Source organism: Lolium perenne, chromosome 3 (genome assembly GCF_019359855.2).
Source record: "Lolium perenne isolate Kyuss_39 chromosome 3, Kyuss_2.0, whole genome shotgun sequence".
In the NCBI taxonomy this organism is placed as follows: domain Eukaryota; kingdom Viridiplantae; phylum Streptophyta; class Magnoliopsida; order Poales; family Poaceae; genus Lolium; species Lolium perenne.
In genome coordinates, this window is record NC_067246.2 from 38806820 (window position 1) to 38820586 (window position 13767).

Consider the following 13767-nt stretch of genomic DNA (forward strand, 5'->3'; position numbering starts at 1 on the left):
GGGGGACTCCACTTGGGACTCCACCCCCACTAGGGTTGGCCGGCCATGGAGGTGGAGTCCCATGTGGACTCCACCTTCCTTGGTGGTTTCTTCCGGACTTTTCTAGAACCTTCTAGAACCTTCCATAGAACCTTCCGCGTCATTTTAATTCACATAAAATGACATCCTATATATGAATCTTATTATCCGGACCATTCCGGAACTCCTCGTGATGTCCGGGATCTCATCCGGGACTCCGAACAAATATTCGAACTCCATTCCATATTCAAGTTCTACCATTTCAACATCCAACTTTAAGTGTGTCACCCTACGGTTCGTGAACTATGCAGACATGGTTGAGTACTCATCCCGACCAATAACCAATAGCGGGATCTGGAGATCCATAATGGCTCCCACATATTCAACGATGACTTTAGTGATCGAATGAACCATTCTCATATAATACCAATTCCCTTTGTCACACGATATTTTATTTGTCCGAGGTTTGATCTTCGGTATCACTTTATACCTTGTTCAACCTCGTCTCCTGACAAGTACTCTTTACTCGTACCGTGGTATGTGGTCTCTTATGAACTTATTCATATGCTTGCAAGACATTAGACGACATTCCACCGAGAGGGCCCAGAGTATATCTATCCGTCATCGGGATGGACAAATCCCACTGTTGATCCATATGCCTCAACTCATACTTTCCGGATACTTAATCCCACCTTTATAACCACCCATTTACGCAGTGGCGTTTGATGTAATCAAAGTATCTTTCCGGTATAAGTGATTTACATGATCTCATGGTCATAAGGACTAGGTAACTATGTATCGAAAGCTTATAGCAAATAACTTAATGACGAGATCTTATGCTACGCTTAATTGGGTGTGTCCATTACATCATTCATATAATGATATATAACCTTGTTATTAATAACATCCAATGTTCATGATTATGAAACTAATCATCCATTAATCAACAAGCTAGTTTAAGAGGCATACTAGGGACTTCATTGTTGTCTACATATCACACATGTACTAATGTTTCGGTTAATACAATTATAGCATGATATATAAACATTTATCATAAACATAAAGATATAAATAATAACCATTTTATTATTGCCTCTAGGGCATATCTCCTTCACCACTGCCTTGGACGGTGGTCTTTTCCTTTGGCGGGACTAGGTTGTTCCCCAATATTGCGAGACTTTCCAGGGCACCTCGATGAGCTTGAGCCATGGATCCTTTGGGGCGCTGGTTGATGAGGTAAGCGGCGAGGTTGGCCGTTGCTCCTGCAACGGGTTTCGGCCGTGGCATGCCGGCGGTATCCATAGTCATGAAGGATTTGGTCAGATTCGATGTTATTTCTCTGGCGTCATCTTCTGAAAGCCTGGATAGTCTCGACCGATGCTTGCCTGTTCCCTGAGTGTTTCGGGAGGCACTCCCTTGCGAGCCCCTTCGCCGTTCGCTGGATCGATCCACTGCAGATAGGCGTCTCTCGAGGGTGGCTTGCTCTTTCGACAGGTGCTCCCGGTTTTTCTCTAGTATGGAGCGATAAGCATTGAGGGTTCCAACCAAAGTTCCTGCGGGGAGCGACGTGTTGTTGAGCACTGCTGCCCTTGCTGCTGCCCATTCCTCATCCGCGATGGTGTAATCGCTGTCGCGGTTGCTGGCGCTGTTTTCAAAACTCGCCCTCCTACTGGAACGGGGGGTATGGTCCTCGTCTCCTCTGCGCCTTGTGTTTCCCGTGTTATTGGCGACATAAACCTGATGGTGTGCCGTTCTTCGGGTGGTTCCCTGGATGGTGCTGTCGATACTGTCCTCTCCCGATGAATACTGGGCGTTGCAGATGAACGGCTTGTCGCTAGATCCCAGCCCGTGCCTGGTGTCGCAGTTCAGGCAGTAGTACGAAGTTAGTTTCGAAGATGAGGAATCATCCGACCCTACCGACATGGAGGACACCGAGCGGGGAGTCGAGGGCACGGGTGAGCACGCCGATCCCGTCAGACCAGCCGACAGATCGAGTGACGATGACGCGCTTGAACTCATCGATCCGGAAGTGGGGGATTCCAACAGTCAAAGAATTCCCTCTGCGTTGATGTTGTAGTGGACGCTGCCGAAGGTCATCTCCATGTTCCCTTGTAGATCTGAAAAGTTCGAGCGGGAGGAATCGCTGTGTGGAGTAAACTCGTAGGAACCGAATCGGGCTTCCCAGGATTGGTGACGATGGTGTCGACGAAGTTGCTGATGAAGTTGCCGGCGAAGCCGCCGGTGTCATGATCGGATCTGCCGATGCCCTGCCTTGTGCCGACTGGCTTCCCATAGACGGCGCCAATTGTCGAGGGTGCTCCTCGGCAATGCCCTCCGATAGGGGCTTAGGGTTGATGGAATCCTGCAAGCTGACACGAGACATCGGTACACAGACAAGCGGGGAGAGCGATTTACCCAGGTTCGGGGCCCTCGATGAGGTAAAACCCTTACGTCCTGCCTGTCTGTTCTTTGATTATGATGAAAACAGGTTACAATGGGGTGCCGAATAGTTTGGCTGTAATCTCGTCGAGACGCTAGTTGCTAGGGTAACCTAGTTCTAAGCTTCTGCTGGCTAGTATTGCTAAGGTTGATTGTGTCCCTTGATAGCCCCTCTCCTGGCCTTTATATAGGTGGCCAGGTCCCGAGAGGTCTAATCGAGTACGAGTAGGTTTACAATAGATCTATCTCCAATCTTTCCTTGCTCGGCTTCTTCCGTGTATTGTACTCCAAGTAATCTTCCGCCGCACCGTCCTAGTGGCCCATCTTGCCATCAGGTACCTTCATGGGCCTCCAGTTGGACCGTGTAGGGTAGAGCAACATTGGTTACCCGAAGGGTAATGCCCACATCAGCGCCAATGAGCCAAATATTTGAACTTCAAATTATCGGTAGCGGGGCTATAAATACTGCCCATCCCCATGGCCATCTCATCCCTCGTCAATCCCTTCTCTCTTCCACCTGCGATCCGAATTCCCATCTCGCCGCAACTAATGGTCGGTCGCCGGGAAGGGTGGATCAACTGGGATACCCTCCGCGAGGAGGCGGAGGAGGATGCAACTATGGGAACGTCTGGCGCCGCCTTGCCCTCTTCAACTACGAGAACGGCTGGCACCGTCTTCTCCTCTTCAACTATGGGAACGTCGGGCGCCGCCTTCTCCTTTTCAGCTGTGGGAACGTCGGGCACGGTCTTGTCCCCCTTCACCATGCAAAGGGCAGCGGACGAGTCCATGGGAGAGAGAGAATTCGTGAGATAGGAGCCGAGAGAGAGATGATCTTATCGTGAGATGTGTGAGAGAGAGGAGGCGTGAGACGTGAGAGCGAGGAGATGTGAGAGAGATGAGTAAGAGGGAGGAACGGAGGGAGGAGATGTTCTTCGCAAAAAAACATAGCTTTACTCTTATATTATGAAACAAATGCGAAAAACAATAGGCATTATAGAAAGGAACGGAGGGAGTATAGAACAAGGTATTCAAATATTTTACTCCGTATAGGTTTTTAAAATGAAAGGTTTGTTTGGTTACTAGCCACAGTTTACCAAGCCAAAGTGTGGTTAGCCACAAAAATATGGTTTAAAATATTAAAGCTATACTTTAGCAGAAGTTGGCAAAAATGTTGAGTCTATAACAAGTGAATCATACATGCAATAAAGTGTGGCAAGCCAAGGTGTGACAAAAATCAAACACATGTTAAATAAATTAAGGATGCCAAATTTTAGCTTGGCAAATTATAGCTAGGAACCAAACAGACCCAAAATATTTTATAAGTTCAAAAAGCGTACGTGTGGTGATTTCAGAATGTGTGCATTATATTTTATGCAAAATATTGTGTACTCTATGGTAGGGGAAATGTGTCTCAATGCACTCTCAGTCCGGTCCTAGGACATGCGTTCAATTCTATGACTCCTAAAAATAGACGAAACTCTGATCTCAAACTCAATGTGAGTGACAAGAAATAGTTGGTTTGATAAATAACTATGAGCATTTGGATTTATGGTTGAAGTTGAGTGAAATGCAATGAAGGTCAAATATTTTTCAGAGGTGCTAAGTTTGCACTAAAAGATTGAATGTGAACATCTTGGTTCTCAAAAATTGCAAATTATCCGCTGCAAGTTCTTAGCTGTTCGGACCATGCTTGTTCAATACACAAGGTGGAGGGTTGGGGTCCCACCAAGGATAATAGAGTAAATGCATATTTTGCATACACATCTCCTAGTATGTTTTGTATTCTCATTTGCCATCCTTCGTTTTTTTTCTCCAACACACGAGCTCATTGAAGTAACAATGTCGATGGTGGAACGAGAACTGGTTGGATGCAAGCATGCTGCTGGGTCGCCTCCTGCATGGGAGCAGTTGGGCATGGTCGGGTGTCGACCGTGCACTTCGAGCCACAATCTCGAGATGGATGTTGCTTATAAGGGGTTTTATTGCATTTAAAAAATGGCATGGGTTCATTTGCATTTTAGCCCATTGTGTTCCTATAGAGTTGGTAGGCTTGTATTGCTCTCCTCTCGGTTAGGTGAACTTCTACGAGAGGTGAGCATTGGATGACTTTTTTTATAGATAAAACTAATAGTTCCTCCATCGCACAAAAGTTATCTAAAATTTGTCTAGATTTGAATGTACCTAGACACTAAATAGCATCCAAATACATCCAAATTTTAATAAACCCAAGACACGTTTCATGGGACGGAGGGAGTATTATAGAACCCCGCAAAAAAACTAATATTATAGAATGTCGCCCATCTTATTAAAAGAGTATTGTACACACGCACACACGCGCACACACACATACACAACGTGTAGCCTACTTCCTCGTGGCACATGTCCATTTCTAGTGTACAATTTTACGCCGTCCTCTCCATGAAAAATGATAAAGATGACTCCAGACACAAAGTTCAACACATAATGACCTTATTCCAGAAAAAGTAACTGTCCCTTTTTTATCAGGCCCTCCATCAAGGCGTTACAACTACACTGCTTAATGCATGGTTCACGGTGTTGACCTATTTTTGCTAAATGCCCTTGTCATAGCAATTTGGTGAGTAGAAAGTTCATAGGTCAATACATAGTTGACGGTGTTGAGCTACTTTTGCTAACTGCCCTTGCCATTGTATAACTACTATATTATTTGGGAACAAACATCTTTTTTGTGAGAATTTTGGGGTCCTTTTTCGATTTCACCTGGTGTTGACACGTATGCTACTTTAAGGTTGATTTCCGCAGCGTTTCTTCTGTGTACAGTTTGGGTGACATCTAGAAAATTTTATGATCTGTTATCTTCTCTGCTGATTTGGCGCTGAGTTTCGTTGGTACATTAGGTATGTGGCTTTTGCTGTTTGCGTCGTGGATTTGCCCCACCGCTTTGACCATCTTTCCTACGCGTGTTGGACGGTTTAGAAGACTCCCGTCGAGTCCAACCGCCACGTCCTCCCTTCTTCTTCCTCTTATGAAAGCCCCATTTCTATCCCCGCTGCCCATATACTTCCGCGCACACGCCTTTCCATGGCCGGCCTTGCTCATCACCGACGCGCTCCCGCCGTCCCCCACCGCTGCAGTAGCTCTCCTCCTGGACGGCGGCACTCGAACCAGCCGTATGGTTCGCCAGGTCGGCGCACAACGACCAGCAGCACTGGTGGCTGCTCCTCGACCCCGTGGTGAGCGGCCATTGCGAAAACGATGCGGGCCACCATGCCTCATCGAAGCTCACCATGGGTGCTGAGCCAACACCGTCATCTCCTCTCCACCAAAGTTCTTGAAAGGAGGTACGATTCTTTTTTCTGGCCATTTTCAGTTCTTCCTAGATCTGTGTGGATTGCTTCTCAGGATCGATTTGTTGTTATGATTCAAGTTTGATTCGTTGGGTTAATTGAGTTTTTGTGGTTCAGTTTTCGGCCTGCAGGGCCTTGCCCATGCCGACGCCTAGGCCCGTTAGGCGTCAGCCCCGCCCCTCGCCCTTCACAGCCGGCGAAGACGAGATGCTCTCGGTAAAGTCGGCGGGCGCCATCTCTAGGGAAGTGCAGCTATGGCGTGAGGCATCGCTCTGCTCGCCTACCTTGGCTCCCGCAGCGGAGAGTACCATCGCTAGCCTCTTCCTCGAGTTCGTGCTGGGCGGCTCGCTTGCCGATGAAGTGGAGAGGAACGGGGCAGCCTCGAGGAGTTTGGGCGTTCTCAAGGCGAGGAGAGATCTGTCGCTAGGCTGCGTCTCCTGGATGCCCGGGGACGAGTTGATCCACTGCCTTGTGCTGGTCGTTGAGGGAGATGTTCCTGCTTGAGATCTACCACGACACGCTGCACGGCGCCAATGGGTTTGGGGGCGAGTAGAGGTACGCAGCATGACCCGGTCTTCGCCAATCCCGACTGCGCTGGAGAACCAAATACTGCTGTTTGTGTTGGACCTCCTGCTCGGGATGGAACTCGGCCATATTGAGCAGTCGCCATGGCCATCCTGGATGTGCGGCTCTTTTACCCCTTCATGCCCACCGACACACTAACAGTTTGCTGCAGGGCTTCATGTACTGGATGGCCTCCACGGTGCTGATGTCTTCTTTGTCTCGATGATGCCCCTCGGACTGTTCTTCTTGCCCCTGTTTCTGAGGGGAGTACTGCACCTGAGCCTGCGAGGGAGAAGGTAGGGGCTTGGTATGGCTGCTAGCAAGTAGTTAATTTCGTAAATAGGTTCAGGATTTGTTTACATGTGACAATTTAATTAGTTCGATTAGATAAAACCCCACGTGCTTGCTGCTGAAGTGTTCAAATGTATTGCACATAATGGTTTGATGTAAAATCAAAACCAAATATAACTGTGATAGAGCATGAGCTACAGAAATAACATGTCTTGTGGAGTAAGTGTTGCTGCAGTGGCATATATGCATATAAAAGCAGGACATATGATTAAGAGAGAAAAAAAATGTTGGATTAAATTTAAACCTAAAAATACAAATATTACCATAGCTTGCAATTTCTACTAAAGCAGAAGCATAAATACTTGGCAAAAGGAGGACAAACAGTTTTAGTCTGAACTGTAGATTGTTCTGTTTTGTTGTGCAAAGCGTTAAATGAAACAATGAATTACCGAATAATATTTCTTTGCCACTGCATACGATGAAGTAGGATACACTTCCTTCTGAATTTGAGTTCTGATGGTATATCTTACTGTCATTTGCTTGATGAAATATATTGAGATTTATATTCTGGTAATAGAATTCATATCTTCAATTTGATATTTCATAGTTTGCATAGTCGTTCAGACAAGAAGCAGAATATGTGTCAATCTTTTGTTGACGACTCTCCTTTCCTAGCTTTAGCTTTTACTTCATATCCATTAACTAATGTACAGTCAGTCATGAACTAAGCGATTTGACCTTACGTTATCGTGTTCTATTCACATTACAGTGCATAATCATTTGCCTTATGTTAAATATCTGAAAATGAGATATAAAAAAATGCTAAATGCTTTGTATCTTATACCCTGTTGCATAAACAGATGAGTACATGTCCAACCGCAAGTTAAAATGTCATTTTGAGAGTTTGATTTAAATAAGCTTCGACATATTCTACGGCAGAGGCACTCCTGTCATCCCCCGCCAGGACGGTGGCACCCGATCCTTCGCATCTGCGGCCGTCGTCGAGACGCTCATGCCGTCCCCCAGGATGGTGGCAGCGAGGTCCCACCTGCTGGTCCGCTTGTGGAGGGATGGCCTGCTGCTGGTCCGACGTGTGGAGGGATGCAGCCGTGCCGACAGCATCCATTGGCTCGGGCTTGCTTCCAGTTTCTCTGCCGTCCATGTTTGAGTCGTCAAAGGACAAAGGTGTGCGCGCGGCTCCCCTTCTCTGTCCATTTATTTTTTACGTTCTCTTCTATTAAATTGTACTTCTTTGTGTGTAGTTCTTGTGAAAATTCATGTGCTGTTTCGGTCATGCTAATGGATACTTGATTTGGTTAATCAAATATGATCTCATACAACTTTTTTTAATGTTTATATCTGACACATTGTAGTTCAAACCAATGTTTAAATTATTCTTCCACGACACTGCTTTCAGTAAAAGTACTTGCCATTGAAAAAAAGGCTTTGATAACTATTTATTTCTTTTATAATGGATATTTCTTCTTAATGTTCTACACCAACAATATGATTTCTCTATATTCAAATTTCAGTGAAAGTGACTCTCTTGAATTTTCTCGGCGAAGGTGTCACCCCCTGCGCTACGACAACCTTGACACACTACTGGCAGTCAGCGGCCTCCTAACCCACTACCACATCAAATCACTCCTTGGAATCATACTCTGAATTGTTGGGGGATTTTGGTTTCCTTGCTTAGATCGGGCAGTGTGCAGCCGCTCCTGGTGACCATCCAGTTCCAAAAGAGAGTGCTGCTGCAACTGCTGCATATGTCCAGCTGTTTATGCTCCAACTATTGCTACGTTCATTGTATTTTTTCTGTTCGATCAGGAAAGGAGGGGGAGAGAGAGAGAGCGAGAGAGACAAATGTCTTGCATTTTTTAAATATTGTGCAATTTAAAGTAAATTTAGCAATTCATATGTTAGCAACTGCAAATAATTTACTTCATAGCATGTAATGGAGATACAAAGGGTTTTCACAAGTAATTTCATTCAGAGCTATATGATGTTTTCATATTAGTTGACATTGTTAAAGATATTTTGAAAATTGCATCACGTTGATATCTATTTTGAGAGGATTTTTTATGTTTCAAAGGATCTGTTGCAGAGGCTAAGGTGATTAGTGCAACTTTAGCTAATATAAAGGCCACACAAGTTTAAGGTGAGATGAAGTATTCAGCTGACAGAGAGCAGTCTTCACATGCGGCACCAAATGTGAAGCAGCGTCCATATCTCATCAAACTTGAGATTACTCTTGCAATTAATTCAAGACCATCTCCTATAGTTTCGCTACGCCATTGAGCGGTGAGTAGAATATACAATTCATCTGAATCTGTAGTCTTATTGATTCCATGTCCTTTAAAAAAGTCCCCAGATTGTTTATTTTCATCTTGGTGGACTATTCCTCAATTGACAGACCATACGCTGCATCTTATAGACTCTTTTCTGAACTGTTTATCTTAGGTTGCTTTGTGGAATGCTTGATAACATACTTTTGTAGGTTGTGGTAGCAGCAGAGACAAGAAACTCCTTAGGTTGTATGGTTAGGCAGCTGCCAAACGACCAGTTTGAAACCAAAGGAAGAAGGTTTATCTATGGCAGACCTGAAAATACAAGAGCGGCTAGAACTATTGGATCAGCAAATGCCTACTTTGCAAAAATAAAGTTACTTGTGGAAAGCAGAACATGCTAGAATATTGTATTGTAGATTTCAAGAATCTTTATGGCACATGGTTATATAGTTCACTTTCATATTTGTGTGATATAAGTAACACTTCGTCACAGGAAATTCTCTTTTTTCTATTCTACTTTTAAGGTTATCCTTTTGGTATAATTAAATAGGTAATTGCAACTCTCTTGAAACAGGTAATTGCGAGTCTCTTAAACAGGTAATTTGTCAGGCGAAGGCAAATTCTTCTTGGACTTTGATGAGATTGCAGATCTATGTAGTAGTGCAGAAAGAATGTTTTCAACTGAACCAATCATCATAAAGCTTAAAGGGTCCATTAAGATATTTGATGATTTGCATGGTGAATTTTTCATTTGATGCATGTGTTTGTTTCATTAGTATGGTTCTCCCTCAATAGTGGGAGATACTGCGTGAGCATCTTTTTGGTTTTTTATTCTGAGGATTTGCTGATATCAAAGGGACTGCTTAAACATCTGGTATTTAGTTGATTTTAGTAACATATGCTTCTAACAGCTTGATATGTACATGAAGCTTCTCTGACTCTATTATTGTTTCCCTGGTCTCACATATATCTTCTTGGCATTTCGGTTACATTGATTACTACTTGGGAAATTGCATCGATGGTGACGAAGACCCAAAAAATCTCAACGAGTGCACCCCCAGAATGCAATGTCCATGTCTTCAAGCACCTCCAGTAACAACCAATGGACCTTAACCATTTTCAAAATGGTGCAAAATGACAATCTATACAAAATCACATTCAAATGAATAGATAAAAAATAAACTACATTAGTTAGACACAGTAAGAACCCACAAACATTTACCGTCAAAGAATACAACCAAACAGCCACCATATGGCGCGGCGTGCCGCCGCGCGATCATTGCTAGTATATTTTATTCACCTTCTCTTCAACTTGTTGACAATGATTATGATTATCGAATTTTTGTTAATTTGACTTGCCTAAATATTTTCGCACATAGATTCCATGCATGTCTAATCGCAACCATGGATCATTATTCTCCAATACGCATAGGCTTAAGATTTTTTTTTACATTGCAAGGTAATAAACAAAAAAGAACAAAGATATAATATATTTAAATAGTTAGCATGAAAGATTCATCAACACGCAAAATCCAGTGAACATTTGTTCCAAAAGTAAACGTCTATTGAATACAACATCTTCCATAAACATGAGGGCCAAGATACTCCTTCTAGAGTCACGATCTTCTAGGGTTTAAGTGCATATGAAGCTCCTTAACTTAAGTAGAAGATGGCCACCCGGATAGGTTTGATTTTTTGTGGGTGCAAGGTAAGTTAAAATAAACAGTCATTTAAAATTTATACTAAGCTCTATTACCCCTTTGCAAATCATTGTTACTAATGCTCACCTATTTTTTAATTGATAAGGCAATTAACATACAATTTTAACTGACAATTACTTTTATTGGATCACTCAACTTGAACAACATAGCCACGCCGATAGTGTCAAAACTCAGAGTTCACCACTATACAATTGCAAATCTCTATCATTACGGGTACACAAATGCTAAAGTCAAACTATATTTTGTCATGGAATTTTTTTTTCATCACTAAAGCTAAAAGACACCTTTTGAAGTGAACTATTTTTAAAGCTAAAGAACATCAAAACATGGCAAACTCACATTCATTTACAGAATAAATTGAGCCACTTAGAAATATTAGGGTGTGTGTGTTTGTATGTGATTGTGACTATGTAAATCTATAATAAATATCTCTTTGTTGGTTCAACCACACAAGTCTAACAAATGTCATACTGATGCCCACAAATATAGAGGATCGCTCAAATCTTTGATAGAAAGTATTACCTAAATTTATAGTTCGACTCAAGGGGAACACAAGAATACCAATAAGACTTTAGCAATTGAGAAGTCACTCTCAACAACACATGTATATCAATGAACTCAAAAAGAAAGAGATGATTTTATAGTAGTTGATTCAAAGAAGTAAAAAACAAACAATAAATAAAAGCAGTATATTTTCAATTTTTTACCGGAAGTAGTAGTATGTAACTTTCAGTGGCTAAAAGTGTAGGCATGAGGCAGCAATGGAGAAATATATGGATAATATTGATCATATAATTTAATCCAACTAACATAGCATTCATCTCTCATTCATTTGTGGGTAGGTGTGTGATCCAAATATAGTCATGCGTACTTACTAAGAGAATTTGCATAACATCTTTTATCCTGCTTGCCCATTTTACCGGGGCCAACTTGGAACTATAAGCAATTAATGTCTACCCTTTCGAATATACCGGAACAAAGCGGTAAGATTCATGACCACACATAATCCCCGAACTATCACATATTCCCCTTGTCTTTCTCTATCTGTCACCTTACGGATTCGCATGGTCAACATAATAACAAGTAATACACCTTGCAAATAGATACAAACCTCATATATATAATAAAGCAATATAGGTTCAATACTGAAATAATGTCACTCGGGCCCTAGTAGCAAGAACTAAACATAGCAAAGGTGTACCAACGCTCAGACACAAATATCCTCAAATCTCGATACATATGGATGGTTACATGATCAATCTCATCCAAAACCCTTCTACCTCTTATACCTACAGGGGACTACTGTAATGTCCCAGGTTTAGAGACGATCGAGGGGTAGATTTTAGAAAGGGATGTGCATTGCATAGTAAATTCTGGGGAAATTTCGCGCTTTTAAACAAAAACTGCATCGAAGGGGGACAAGTTTCTCTCTCGACACCTTACAGGGTTAGGGTTTCGAGAGTGCGACAAACTTGCATCTCACTTCACTAGTTTAGGGTTTTGAGAAGAGAGGGGAGAGTTTGCTTGATTGAATTCTAAATAATATGACATGGTTGAATTCAAACCAAGGTTGAATTTGAATTTCAAATTCAAACATTAAATAATTACCTTAAATAATTCAATTGAGGAAATTCATTAAGTATATAATCAATAATAAACAAGATGAACAATTATATTAAAGTAAAGCTCATTAGAGAAAACTTTGAGCTTTATTGATCATCACACACATTACAATGTCATTACAATATTCATAAGTGAAATAAAAGAATAATACAACACATTACATAAATGGGCAGAATAGAAGAAAGGAAAATAAAGAAAAATTACAAGTTAATAATCCTAGTCTAAATTCTACAAGGTCATCCTCATTTGATCTTGTATTTGATGAATTCCTTGTCCATTTTGCTCAATGGATGATCCCTGCACAAAATCACAAAGAAGAACAAATTATGCCAAGTGGCAAAGCCACTTGGCAGGTTAGAAAAGAAGTTAAAATGGTGGATAATATCATAGCTCTGCCGAGCTGATCCTTTCCAAGCCAGATTCACAGGATCTGGTTCACACAGACACACAAGCAGCACACACATCAGGTGTGCATGCTCAACACCCAGGCACTGGTTGTGCATGTGGCACAAAGACACTCACACATCATCGGTGAGTCACCAAAGTGACCAGGCCAAGCTGTCGACCAGGGAGAGCACAGAAGCACCATATTTAACCTTTCCAGAGCCCAAACCCTAGCCATTTGTTCATCCATCGACAGCAGCAGTGGTAAGTTCATCAAGAACACCAAGAACACTTAGAACAGGAAAAACCACAAGCCACCAGAAACCATCCAGGGACAGTTTCACCAAAAAACTGTCAGCTGTGAGCAAGTACCAAATGGAGTAAAGCACCACAAGCTTGTAAGGAGGAGAAGGGCAAGCAAACCAAGCATCACAGAAGCAATCCTCTACAACAACACTTAATTCTAGGAGCTGGAGTGAGGTATACCACACAAGAGCCTGAGCAAGATCATATCTTGCTCATACTTAAGCATGATTGCATCACAGGAGCACAGAAGGGTAGAAAACCCTAGGTGTATCATCATTTGGTTACTAAACCAATTGGTGCCAGCAAGTACAACTAAGGCTAACAGGAAAATAAACCAGGGAACACTGGTTATGACAACACAGTGTCAAAACCAGAGAAATCGAGCATGGAATTATTCCTTGCAGCCAATCAGGATCACAAAGCACCTATTGACCTAGGTAAAACCATCAGACATAGACAGAATACTGTCTGTTTGTTTTCAACATCAAGAGTTCTGGCCATCCAATAAATGGATCACCAGACAACATTTGGTAAGTAACAACAAGCCAACAGATAGGGGAGCCATCCCAGGGCAGCACATGTATACTGCCAGGATCACCTCAACCCTTAACCAATTCCAACAAAGAAACCATGCACAGATATCATCACCCAGTAGGGTTCAAAAGGAGGGTTAGGGTACACAACCAGGTGTTGGTATCCATCTAACCCTACCAAATCCAGTGAGATGATCATCACTAAATCTCAGTTCACATCATTTATCCATCTAATCAAGCAAGGATAAACAGATAAATGAAACAGACAAGCAAT

At 42.6% G+C, this 13767-nt stretch overlaps 1 long non-coding RNA gene across 7 annotated transcripts; it reads left to right on the plus strand.

Annotated features, from left to right (window-relative positions):
* The first annotated feature begins 5427 nt into the window (after window positions 1–5427).
* LOC127340716 (uncharacterized) lies at window positions 5428–9388 on the plus strand. 7 transcript variants are annotated; one of them, XR_007874797.2, is made up of 6 exons: window positions 5432–5777; window positions 5901–6338; window positions 6520–6643; window positions 7499–7823; window positions 8204–8939; window positions 9136–9388. It is a non-coding gene; the product is annotated as an uncharacterized lncRNA (long non-coding RNA). The 7 variants fall into 7 exon arrangements; XR_011754746.1 differs by having other exon boundaries at window positions 7578–7823; XR_007874796.2 differs by having other exon boundaries at window positions 5428–5777; window positions 6520–7823.
* Window positions 9389–13767: the final 4379 nt, after the last annotated feature.